The sequence below is a fragment of the Vanessa cardui genome, chromosome 9, assembly GCF_905220365.1.
Source record: "Vanessa cardui chromosome 9, ilVanCard2.1, whole genome shotgun sequence".
In the NCBI taxonomy this organism is placed as follows: Eukaryota; Metazoa; Arthropoda; class Insecta; order Lepidoptera; family Nymphalidae; genus Vanessa; species Vanessa cardui.
This window is the reverse complement of record NC_061131.1, coordinates 14,821,224-14,834,779: the sequence shown is the minus strand read 5'-3', so window position 1 is coordinate 14,834,779 and position 13,556 is coordinate 14,821,224.

Below are 13,556 nucleotides of genomic sequence, written 5' to 3'. Positions count from 1 at the left end.
AGATATTAACTTTTGTCAAGGTATTCGTATACATCCCGAGGGCTCAGTAATGTTGCGAAGAGAAATTTAGTTTTAAACCTCTTAGCTATGTAACCTTTGTAGGCTTTGACTTATGTTTGCTCTCCAGAGGCTCGTACTGAGCATATTTAAGAGGCGTCACTGTTTTGAGAAACGTTTCGTACGTTATTTCGCTACAATATGTCATCTTGGATGCTCGTCAGTTCAGTACATAACGAAATATCCCGAGGTACTGAGTTCAAAGACAGGGTTGGATCAAATAAATACACTAAATTTAGAAGTTAGTAGTGTTCATAGTTCTGTACCTGAAATAGTATTTGAAACCGTTAGCCCACTCCGACTGTAAATACAATTGATATGTCAAGAATTAAGTATGATAATGACTGAAAATCGAAGTAAGAGGCGTGCTCTACGAAGAGCCTATCATTGGACAAACATGGGCTAATAATGAAGATGATGATGAAACTTGGAACTAATGCTTCATAACCTTGTAATGTCTTAAACACTGCCTTGAAAAGAAACAAGAAATCTAATGAAATTGAACAAAAAAAAAAACTTTCCAACTGCAATAGATATTGTCTCGCACATAAATTACGCATTTTACTGAACACAATCAGACTTACCGCGCCGTTTAATCTCAATGGCAGGCATCCTTGACACGGAACTCTTAGGATTTAATATCGAGTTGGCAGCGGACAGCGCGCGGAGGCAGCACGGCCAGCGAGGCAGCGTCGCGCTGTAGTTGGCAGCGACGCGACATTCGCTTGAACATAAAACGGGCCGCTATTGAAGCGATCGAGACTTAAATTAGACGCATTATCTGTCTTTACATAATGTATAACGAGGCCGGGGCTTTATGTGAAACACTGCTAGTTTTCAAATGGTAACTTATTCGGATGGTAGAGAGTCAATAATAGGATTTCAGTAAAATACATATACAAATACGTATTGTTATTTTTCATTTTTTTTTTCTTGAGATGTTATGTTATTCTGCAAATAGACCTACCCGGTTCTAAGTAGTCACTGTACATTATACTGAAAATAGTCTGCATTGTGAAAAAAATATACTTAAGTCCATACGTGTGACTACTGCCAGTTACCTACTGCACTGACTTACTCATGTTAAAGACAGCAACACAAAGTTTATTATATACAAAAATCATAATTTGTAAAATAGGTACCTATATACAAAATAGATTAAAGTTTTCACGAGATCAAAACTCAGCCAGCCTAAGGAAGCCGTACGAAATTTTTATTAAATAAGATTTATTTTAAAAACAATATAGTTAATAATTAGGTAAATTATGTAAATAATGAAATGCCAAATATATTTTGTATAAAAATCAATTTAAAACAGTTGAATCGTTCCAGCATTCAAAATTTCATAGCACATAATAATTATATTATAATATATATAACATTTTAGATTTTCATGTTAAGGTTTTGTGTGAAAAACTCGTACCACTTCACGGCTTACGATTACGTCGCGGCAGGGAACACACGTACCGCTCGTAAGTATCCCTCCGATTTAATATTTGAGCAGCAGGCAGGTGCACGCCGCCTACGTGGTTCATGTATGAAACAATACTTATGTAACCGTATCGAATTATATTTGAGAGTAGGCACGAGACATCTGTAAATTATAAATTAATATATGGATTTAAAATATTGTGCGGTTTCTTAGAAAAATTAAATCAAAATATATAACAATAGAATCGTTTTTAATTTATGGGTTCAATGATAAATTTTTATAAGCCGAGATGTACCAGGGGTTAGAACGCGTGTATGTTATCCGATGATTACGGGTTCAAACCCAGGCAAGCACAGCTAAATATTCATGTGCTTAATTTGTGTTTATAATTCATCTCTTGCTCGGCGGTGAAGGAAAACATCGTGAGGAAACTTAAACACGTGTCTAATATCATAGAAGTTCTGTCACATGTGTATACCACCAACCAGCACTGGAAAAGCGTGGTCGTATATGTTCCGTACCTTCTCCTCAAAGGGAGAGGCATTGGCCCAAGAGTGGGAAATTTACAGGTTGTTGTTTGTTGATAAATTTTGATGTAAAACAGATCAGTTCAGAACTATTCGTTACCTAGCTATTGGTGTTTTTAACTCATTTTTAGCTCGGCTATTTTATTTTATGATAAAAAAATAAAGAAAAATCATTGACAAATACATGATAATTCATAATTCGTCGAGGTTCAAGTTACGTTTGACACGTATCATAGTATATATCGTATCATAGTATGTGTATCGATATATTTAATATGCTATTCGATATTATATTAACCAGCGTTCTTTGTCCGCGATTGATTGAGCCGCCTCCTCGGGGACGTCGACGTAGGTAGACAGCGTAGGTGTCGAATGGGGGCTTATTCTGTTTCAAATACGTTTTGTTCTATTCACTTTAACATTAATATCGTATGTTAAAGTAAATATCAAACATTCAACTTGTATTCCACAGTAGATACAGTTTGGATAATGCTTTATTATTATAACCGTTTTCGTATATAACGCCTGTTTTGCAATCTATATTATTATTATAATTGTGACTGTAACTCTTTCTGTCGCTCGTTCACGACCAAACCGCTGAACCGATACTGATGAAATACTGAAATTTGGTGAAGCAAATTTAAACTCCAAGAAAGGATAGGCTACTTTTATGCCTGACATTTATAAGATAAATTTCATTCCGTTACATATAGTTCTGCCAATTAGCAAAACAAACTATTGCTATTTATGGCGATGATTGCCATTGATATGCCTTTTTAATTCAATTACATTCAATCAAAGGTAAATCTAATATAGCAAATATCTATAAATAACAGTATAAACTTTATCGAAAATAAAGATAATATCTTGCACTCAGAATAAGGCGGCGGGATAAATCTTGCAAGGGTTGAACCCTTTCAGTGCACATTCAATTAACAGACATGTAGCGGCGATGATGGGAAAAATCACACCGTAATAGAAAACAATACGACGCTCTCCATGAAAACCATTGATCACACTGGGGTGGGGTGCTGACAATAATTTCATAATTATATTTATAACTATTTTGATTTGCTCATATATAACATTAATTCTATTATTAATGGCCAAAGAAAAATGTGACATAAATCTTTCACAATAACATCCATGTAAGTTACTTTAAAATGTTAAAACCCAGTGTTGCTTACCGGAATTTCAATTTAGGAATCTTCGGTTGGCGAAGATTGTCGAATTCTTGAGCTACGATATCAAGAATTCATCAGCAGCCTATATTCTTCCACTGCTAGACATAGGCCTCTCCAAATGCACGCCACTGTTACTCGCATCCAGCTCATGCCTTAAGATGAAAATATTATGTGATTTCACAAAACTATGAATTAACTACAGTTTTATAGATGTTCAGTAAAAGAAATTTTGTGCAAGTATTGAGTCACATCCGAGAGACAAACTAACTTCCAGTTTCTGAAACTGATTAAAGCTCGATTAACTGTTTTGGCTTAAATCGAAACCATTGGTTACCTTCTCCGTCATCAACTGCCAACGACTCATGACAATTGGGATTAAATTTAAATTTATTAATTATAATGTCAAGGACTCATAAAACAAATGAATAAGGATAGTAAGTAAGAAATGTGTATCTATTGTTTATGTATTTATTTGTTTCTACTTAAATAAAAACAAATTCATTTATTTGACTTCCTCAGTCTAATTTCTTAACTGATCGTTCGAATCCCTCCAATCTCGTGAGACGAGGCAGTAACATACGTCTGTGTCGACAAATAGTCGTTCCCGAGTATTGTTATATGAAGAAAACATATACAAGTAGGTTATACAAGTGTAGTGCCTACCTTTGATAAGCTAGAGCCGTTTACATTACGCTAGAGAGCGTTTCAGATCAAGAATTCTATCGCCTTAAATGATTTATTCTAGATGGTTATGACTTGAGAGGATATAACAGGAAACAATATATTGATATCTGACTGAGTCTAGAATTGACTTTAGAAATAATTAATCAATGAAAATAAACTTTATTCGAGTAGTCTTTTGAAATCATTTACATTTGCCATTTTACGTTTATAAGCTGACCTTAGCAAGGTGGCAACTTGACAGCGTGGTAGCTGTCAAGTTGCCACCATGCTAAGGTCTTGCTCTTATCTTGTCTTGTATGATTGGCATAATTTTAGTCGCTAGTATCATACAATCCGCTGTCACTCATCAATGTGGCGTCTGTCTGTGCGTGTTCACGTATAATACGCGCAATAACAGTAACATTATGCGAGCGAGGGGAATAACTCTGCTTACGATGTTAGCTAATGTTCTACATGAATTTGCTCAGCCTTTTCAATATGCGATCGTGCCGTGCTTTTGATTCTATGTGCTCTATAAACGTAATTTATGATGAGAAATCAAAGCAAAGGTAAAAACGTGTATAAATTAACGTAATAGAGGTTCATTATAACTGGCTACCAACACCTACCTATTCTTAATGTAGGTATAGTATGACACAAATTAGATGTAGCATCGGAAAATGCAATGGAATGAAAATAAAACCGATTACTGCCGATTTACACAACCAATGGAAATAGCTCCTTATCGCGCCATTCGACGCGATTCGTCGCTATAGATTCACACGTCAGAGAAAACAAGTGCATGTAAACCGACGCGTCAAATTGACGAATATATTAGGTCATATGATATTACAAGTTATTACGTTTGTGCAAAGATCATATTCGCATGAGAAATAAATATTGATAATTTGGGATAGCGTACTCAATTCGGATGCGATCGGTTTTACGAATTTTGCCGATGCGACATCTAAGTTATGTCGTACTATACGTATAAAGAGTATCTTATCATTTTAGGGTGAAATATAAAACTATCCCTTACAAAGTGTGCTGCTGTAACTTAAATTTTAACCCAGGGTGCAGAAGAATTCTGAAGACAGAGACCGTTTATCAGGCTTGGACCAGAGAGCTTGTTGTACTTGTCTTATGTTATAAGGGGCAATCGAGCAGGAGGCTCACCTGATGGAAGGTGATTACCGCCCATGTACATCTACAACACTGGAGAACTTGCAGGTACGTTGCCTTCAAGGATGGGCTGGTAAAGAATAATTAAAAACAATGATGGAATAGAAGAATTAATAATTCGCTGATATATCATACAAGTCTCTAACTGATCGTAAAATAATATATTAAAATTCGTTTGTATGAGTACGTGTTGATTTCAGAAATAAAAAGATTTAAGCATTTAATTTCGTCGATACTATTATGTAGTTAAAGATTTTACAATTATTTTTGGAGGTATAAAAGGCTGCATGTAATTGTAAACCGTATTGGTTAAAATATTCCATTCTCGAGCATCACGAAAATAACCTGAAGAAATCTGTAAGAATCAGATGACGTTCGACCTCCGAATTTCTGTTACCTTACTTTTCACCGTTTAAAGAGAAAAGAACAAAATTGTATTAAGTAAATCTTGTGAGGATATTACCCAACTTTGAAATTAACTCAACTCATAACATCCGATTACCCGGATGCGCGGAAGTGTATGTGTGTTTGTGCCCAAGTTATTAGCTTCACCTGAGGGCGAAGATGTATCAGAGTGTTTGCCTTCAAACAATACATTCAAATTGTTATGAACCCCTCTTAGTGTGTACTAAAGCCAACTAACTTTATACTAAACATTGTTCAGACAAAAATAGGCTTTATAATTAGTGCACTGAAGATCAATTTTAAATGGTATTTTATTAATGTTTCATGTTACAATGCAAGTTTGAATATTGACACAAGTAAATGTACCTACCTATTATTACTGGCTCGATATTAATTCTCAATAGCTGTTTCTATGTTAAGAGGGGCTCGGTTTAGTGGTTCTTCAATTGATTTTGTACGTTAAACAACATCAAGGCGGGTGGAGGTCCATACACGTGCAACTGATACCAAATTGAAAAGATGATTAAACTGACGTATAATAATTAAATGTATTTATGCCATCTTTCTATACAAAAAACAAAATCAGATAGTCAAAATAAAATAAAATAAAATAAATCAAAGTCAAATAATTATTTCAAACCGCGATGTACAAAGAACACTGATAAAATACATTCGTATCAAAAGTGTCGATTTTATATATTTTTTTTCATAAATTCGTATCCCAAGCTTCATTAGTTTTCAATTCGAGTGTATAATTTTACGTATTACTTCTTTGTGTAGAGCTTTTGTTGTATTTTTTCATCTAGCTTTAAGGTAATTTTCAGCTGGTAGTTAGAACACTTTGAAAAAGTTTGGAGACGAAATAGGATTTTATAGATAAATAGATAGATGATAAACCGATAACATATTTATATGTTCCCATATATTAAAAAATCAATCAATATAATATCTAAAAAAAATACACAATATAACAAAGATTTCATAAAATAAACAGAAATGATTCGTAACCTAACAAAACGTAAACCCAACGATTATCCATAAGTAACCTCGTAACAAAATGTTAACCGGTTAATACCGGATCACGTACCGTAATCACCTACGACGTGCAAACAATTTGAGTATCGCAAGTTATTAAAACATTCGTTCGACATAACATTAATTGCTTAAACCCTGCAATGTTTGCGGGGCCGAGGAGAGCCGACGATTAATTTTGGGTGTTTGAGTTTCGGTTGGGTAAATGAAAATGGGTCATCTCCTACTGTTAGATTATGGCTTTTGATAGCGCATGGACTTTGAGTGTTTTAAATTATTTTAATGGGTAGAACATCGGTGAATATCTTTATCATTTATTAACATATCGCTTGGATAAAAAGGGGAAAATTGAATGTTTGATATTCTTACTTGTCATTTTTGTATATAACTTTTTATGATAGGAAATAGGCGGGACAGGCAATATCTGAACTGATAGTTGATCCTCCACACATAGTTATTTGTGCTGTAAGAAATATTAACCATTTATTGCACCGGCAGTATGCCACCAATCTTGGAAACTAAGATATTATAGATATTACCTTTTAATTGAGACCTGTAACACTGGCTTACTCAGTCTTCAAACTAAACTACAAAAATACTTAATATTGCCCGTTGGTGGTAGAATATATGATGAGTACGTTGTACCTATCCAGACTGTTAAATATATTTGAGAACATAATTATATTTATTTTCATATAGTAGCACTATAAGTAACAGTCTGTAAATTGCTTACTACTAGGCTAAAGCCTCCTCTCCATTTGAGGAGACTTTATCCATCGTTTCACCTTAACTAATAATTTCAAATTTAAGATATGGAACTGTGTTCCAAATATAAATGTCGAAACTAAAAGATATAGAGTCTATATACACAGTTATAAAACTTTTGTCCGCCGATAAATCTGTAAATCGACACACCTGGGACCTTTCCTACGATGGGGTACAATTACTAACCAGTAATTGAGCGTATACAGTATACGGGTTGACATCTGCTCTGTGGTATTAAGTGACAACCGTCAAATATTGGGCTGAGTTTATGAGCCGAGATGGCCAACTGGTAAGAATGCGTGCATCTGATGATTTCAGGTTCAAAACCAGACAAGCACAACTGATATTTCAACAGCTTGTTTTGTGTTTATAGTTTATCTCGTGCTCGGTGAAGGAAAACTTCGTGAGGAAATCTACATGAGTTTTATTGCAATGAAATTCTACGATTTTACAAAATCATCATTAGAGAAGCGTGTTGGAATATGGTCCGAACCTCCTCCTCAAAGGGAGAGGAGGCCTTACTACTACATACTACACACTGTTGTTACATAATGAAGGAGTTTAATGAGTTGTTTTATTAAAACTGAGAACGATAACATAAGTAAAGAGAATGTGGAACATTATTTCTTTCGTCTATCGGAAGATTAATTATACTAATACTAGTTTCCACTCGTTTATTTCCCACGTGTGCAAATTATTCCGGAATAAAAGTCACTTTTATTTTGATTATGTATTTTGTGATATCAATTATATATTAAAACGAAACTCATTGACTTATTCTAAGATGTCCGTTACCATAGATTCTACTTTGCAAGTTAATTCCCAGGCATTCTCGGAACCTACATTGCAGGGGATTAAATAATACAATCATCTCTAATGACGTTTTACAACCTACTCATACAAAATACCATTTTTTTATCATTTTAAATAAATTATAAACACATATAATGATTATCAACTCTTTCATCAATAAATTGAAAGATTATCTCAAACGCCGTGGCAATTATCTTTACTCCGAACGGCCGAACCCCAGGTTAACAATAATGGCCATGTTCCACGAAGCCCGCATGCTTCGCGACGGCAATTGACTCAATGGGAGTTGCGCACACGCAACCCAATATAACACTGGATATTGTCTTACAGATTGAACGAGATTATATACTTTAGCCTTTTAAGAGATTAGTGAACATATAAACACTACACAAGTTTTATTATGTGTGTTAAGATGTCTAAGCGTCTTTGTTGTTAAGAGCTTGTTATTTTCTTAGGTTTATAGTTACGGGACTATTTTTTAATGGATAAATATTCTTTAATGCTGTTTACAGTACTCAGTCTCTTTCTTTTCGATATATTTTTATTGAAACTTATTTTTTATTATTGTTTTAATTCAAACAGGAATTTATGTAAAAAAATGTTTTGTTTAGTCTTGACATTTTATTTCTAACATCTAATACATGATACGTAACACAACTTCGTTCCTACCAAACGTACGGCATCAAAGGTCACCTCTTTTTATTTATAAATATTTTTTAGATGAATTAAATCAACCGAATAATCAAACCCAACATTCCCAGAAAACATTTAGTAATAGAAAGTATTGGGTGTTGGTCTCATCATGTCATCTAATTGTATGTATGGTCTAAATTTATATAACCTATGTTAACATTATAAAAAAAAACTCTATGTTTGTCTGTCTGACGCTCTTTCACAATCAAACCATTGAACCGAATTTGGTGTAAAGTAAACTTAAACTTCAAAAGGATATAGTTCTTCAAGCACTAGTATAGCGTAGTGATGATGTCCTGCTGTACATTCGTGGCAATAACTGTAGTCAATGAGCCACAGTTGAGTCAATTACAACACCCGTACCTGCCTCGTGTCTGAGCGGAGCCAATCAGATGTGATGTGGGTCACTCACTCATAAGTTTCGTGGAGACGATATTTGTGTTGATTTGCTTTCTATAAAACAAACATAAATAGAGTATGTTTATGTTGCGATTGACTGTTATAATTATAAAGTGACTATTTGAGTGTAACTCTTAAAAATAATAGGCGAAATTGGTTATTGATTGATTATAAACATCATCATCCAAATGTGCTCTTCCTTTGCGGTATGCGTCATACAAATGTTTACTTATTTTATGTTTTCTCATAGATCACTGTCAAAGAAAATATGTTTATTGACACCACAGTGTCCTAAATTATCGAGAATTTGCATCAACAGTGATTCGTGATATTAGACGACTATAGCGAACTTAATTAAAAAAGAACCTTTAGAACTTATTTTGCTAGTGGATTAAAGATGCAAAAAGTGTATCAAAACTCTTCTTATAATAATTTCTTTGCGTAAAGGATTTCATGCATATTTGAGTGGATACTTAACCAAACCAGTAGTCTATCGCTAAATCAAGAATACGCTGTATTGTATTTAATTAAATAATATTTGTTATAACAACATCATCTCCACACCATGCTATGTTCTCTTCATGATTTCTATTAACTAAATTGTCGACTGAGTCACGGGCCACCTGCCGGCCGATCACCTTAACTACTGTTCAATTGAAACTCTAATCTATACTCGGAAACTGTTACGACTTGTCGTTTATTTCGACTTAAATGAATCTTGTTTGAATTGACTTGGTCTCTGTCAGTTAATTGGGATAGTTTATTCGCAATATATGTTTTAGATTTTGTTTCCAAAAACGATTCTGTAAGTGTGTATGTAAGAGAGATTTTAATCTGACATAATATGAACGTTTCCTACGATTTTTATCACAACCTAAATTATGAATACAGATTTAGTTCTTGAAAATTGCTAATGAATGGTGCTTGCACGGACTTGAACCTAAATCGTTCAGTTATTGAGAAAGATTAGCGACAAGATTGCTCGCGAGGAGAATAGTCATCCAACTATGCCGACCAGGATCTGCTTCGCTGCGTTCGACGCGGATAACGCCGCAACAAATATTAGTTTTCAAATTATGAAAGTAGTCGTATTCTGTCTTTTTCACCTCAGACCAGAAAACGAAGTACCTCCATACATACATCATTTAGGGCCCACAAGTTCACAAATAGGAATTGTTTTATAGATTAAGTAAATTCCTTTCTATAAATTTTATACAAACCATTTATACACGAATGTCACATTTCTATATAACCGTACTATGTATATTTGGCTTGACCGAGATTGCTACTAAAGGGTTATTCTGTAGATAAAGCAAATTATTTCGACTCAAAGAACTAACTAAAACGCTAGTCTTCCGCCGGTCGTAACTTAAAACGTGTAAAATTAAATAAAGCCCTTTGTAAAGGTGCCCTCAGTAATAGTTAGCCCGCATGTTCCGACGTGTTATAGTTTAGCCTCGAGTATTGTGGTTAGGTGAGATCCAGGGGCTTTGTGAATACGTTCACAAAGCGCCATTTTCAAGATAAAATCGTTTAGGAAATGTTTCTTTCAGGATTTTGCATACATATTGTTGTTTTAAGTTATTTGCTCAATTATATGTTATTAATTTGGTAGTTTTCTCGTACGAATTATGATAAGCTTTTAATAAGAGATCCAAATATGTTACTTTTAAGTCTATTAAAATTAATATATCATGAGCCTTACATTAGTGTAATAGAATTCGTTAAAAATAACGAGGTACTTTTTTTTTTTTTTTTTTTTTTTTTTTTTTCTCGCTGGAAAAACGCTTTACGCGCTTCCCCCGCATGATGGAAAGTGGGGGGGTGTGTGGGACTCCCCGGAGCCCTGGACGCCTCGTGCGCCCAAGTACGCCGGGTTTACCCACTAAAAAACCAGCGGTACCCTCTCCGTCTTTCGGCGGACGCCACGGGATCGCTTACGCATGCTACCGTGACGCCCTGACGGTCGGCCCACCTATGCGGGCCTCCAACTCCTACGGGGAATTCCCGGGGTACTGGGACCCCCCCTGGTCCCTGCGGCGCCTATTGAGGCGGGGGGAGAAGGTGCGCGTAGCGCCTTTTCCTCCTCCCCGGTCGTCTTCTGCGGAGCGAGTCGGCGGCGGCATTATTTTCCCGCTCCCGCTCCGCGGCTTCCTTCTGCGACATGACACTTTCGCAGAAGGAGCGCATCTCTGACCAGCACATCTCGCTACTGAGCATGGCGTTGATAACGCTCGGTAGCGAGAGGTCTCCACCCATAGTCGCCGCAAGGATGTGCCTCTGGGGTCCCCACGCAGCACACTCGTACAGGGTGTGGTACGCCGTGTCCACTGGCGCACCACACTCGTGGCAGGAGGGTGTTTCCTCCCGCCGCGCTATCGCGTGCAGGTACTTACCGAAGCATCCGTGCCCGGTAAGTACCTGCGTCATTCTGTACGACAGTGTGCCGTGCTTCCTTTCAACCCAGCGACTCAAGTGGGGACGGATCGCCTCCACTGTCGCCAGGCCTGCTGTGGGTGACCCCAGATCCTCCTGCCATCGGACGATCAGGGCTTGCTGGGCTAGAGTCCTGATCCGCCCGATCTCCGTTGACCCTGGACGGTCGCCGCGGTCCCTCACCTCGACCCGGAACCGGTACACTTCCGCGAGCACCTCCGCCTGGAGCTCCCAGGGCGGATCGCCCGCGAGAAGTGTCGCCGCAGTCCACGAAACCGTACGGTACCCTCTGATGCCTCTCACCGCTATGACCCTCTGCGGCTTATGCAGTAGGGCCCGATTTTTAGCGGTGAGGGCGTCTATCCAGATCGGGGCACCGTACAGCGCCATCGACCTCACTACGCCGGAATATAGACGCCGACATAGGGATCCCGGCCCCCCCACATTCGGAAGGAGGCGACCGAGAGCGGCAGCGGCGTTGATGAGCCTCGGGCCGAGATGGACAAAATGCTGCCCGAAACTCCATCGTCCGTCCAGAATCAGGCCCAGATACCTCATCTGGGCCTGCACCTTGATCGCCGTCCCCTGGGCGGTGATTCTCGCCCCTCGTGGGGGTCCTTTCCGTGGACCGTGGAAGAGGAGGGCCTCCGTTTTGGATATGGAGACCCTCAAGCCCAGCATTCCCATGCGGTCCACGGTGAGAGCCGTTCCGACTTCGGCGAGGCGAGCCGCCTCCTGGAAGTCCCGCCCAATCGCCGTAACGAGGGTGTCGTCAGCGTAACACAACACCCCCATCCCGGGAAGGACGGGAGCCCGCAGGAGCCAGTCGAAACCGACGTTCCACAGAATTGGGCCGAGAATCGACCCCTGTGGAACGCCACAGCCCACCCGATACCGGACGAGCTTCCCATCGACCCCCGCCCAGAGGATTTCCCTGTCTTGGAGGTACGCCTCCAGCAGTCTCCTGAGATAGGATGGCACCCCATGATATCGGAGTGCCTCCCGTATTGTCTCAAAGGGAAGACTGTTGAAGGCGTTCGCCACATCGAGCGACACTGCCAGGACGACTTGTCCCCGGGCCACCGCCTCCGTCGTCCGAGTCTTCAGGGCGTCCAGGGCATCGACCGTCGACCGGCCTGCCCTGAATCCGTACTGAGCCTCTGAAAGACCCGGACCGACTTCCTCGAGGTGTTGAACGAGACGGGCTGCGAGGATCTTCTCGAAGAGTTTTCCCGTCTCGTTCAGCAGCACAATTGGCCTGTATGCCGAAGAAGAGTCCATCGGCCGACCTTCCTTCGGCAACAGCACCAATTTTCCTTCCTTCCAAGGCTTCGGAAACTGCCCGCTGCGCAGACATTCGTCGAACAGCTCCCGAAGCCTTGCGTCTAGGTATTCCAGGGCAATGAACAATGCACAGAACAGGCCCTGGAACCCCGTCCAGACCCGGCGTTGTCTTCTTGGCCCTCAAGCGGCCGAGGGCCATCTCCATCTCCCGCTCCGTGATCAGTGGTGGAGCCACTGCTGTTTCAATCACGGAGCGAGAGGCCATCTGCGGAGGGACATGCTCGCCTGGATGGGGGAAGAGTTCTCCGACCAGGCGCAGGAGGAGTTCCGGCGGCAGCGTCTCGGTGACGGGGGCACCTTGGGTGCGGAACTTCCCACGCACACCGCGGTACGGGCGCCCCCACGGGTCTCGGTCGAGACCTTCCAGAAGCTCCTCCCTGGCCTTCTCCTTAGCCTTCCTTATCGCCAGCTGCAGATCTTTTTTCAGCTGGCGATATGAGTCCAGCATCTGACCCTCCAGAACCGTGTCGAGGCCGTTGCGCCTTCGACAACGGACGTAAGCCCTACGCGCCCGGCAGCAAGTCGCCCTAAGGACAGCGATTTCAGGCGACCACCAATAGACATGCCGGCACGGTAACCTGCGCCGGGTCCGAGGCATGGCCGCATCGCAGATTTTCTTGAGCG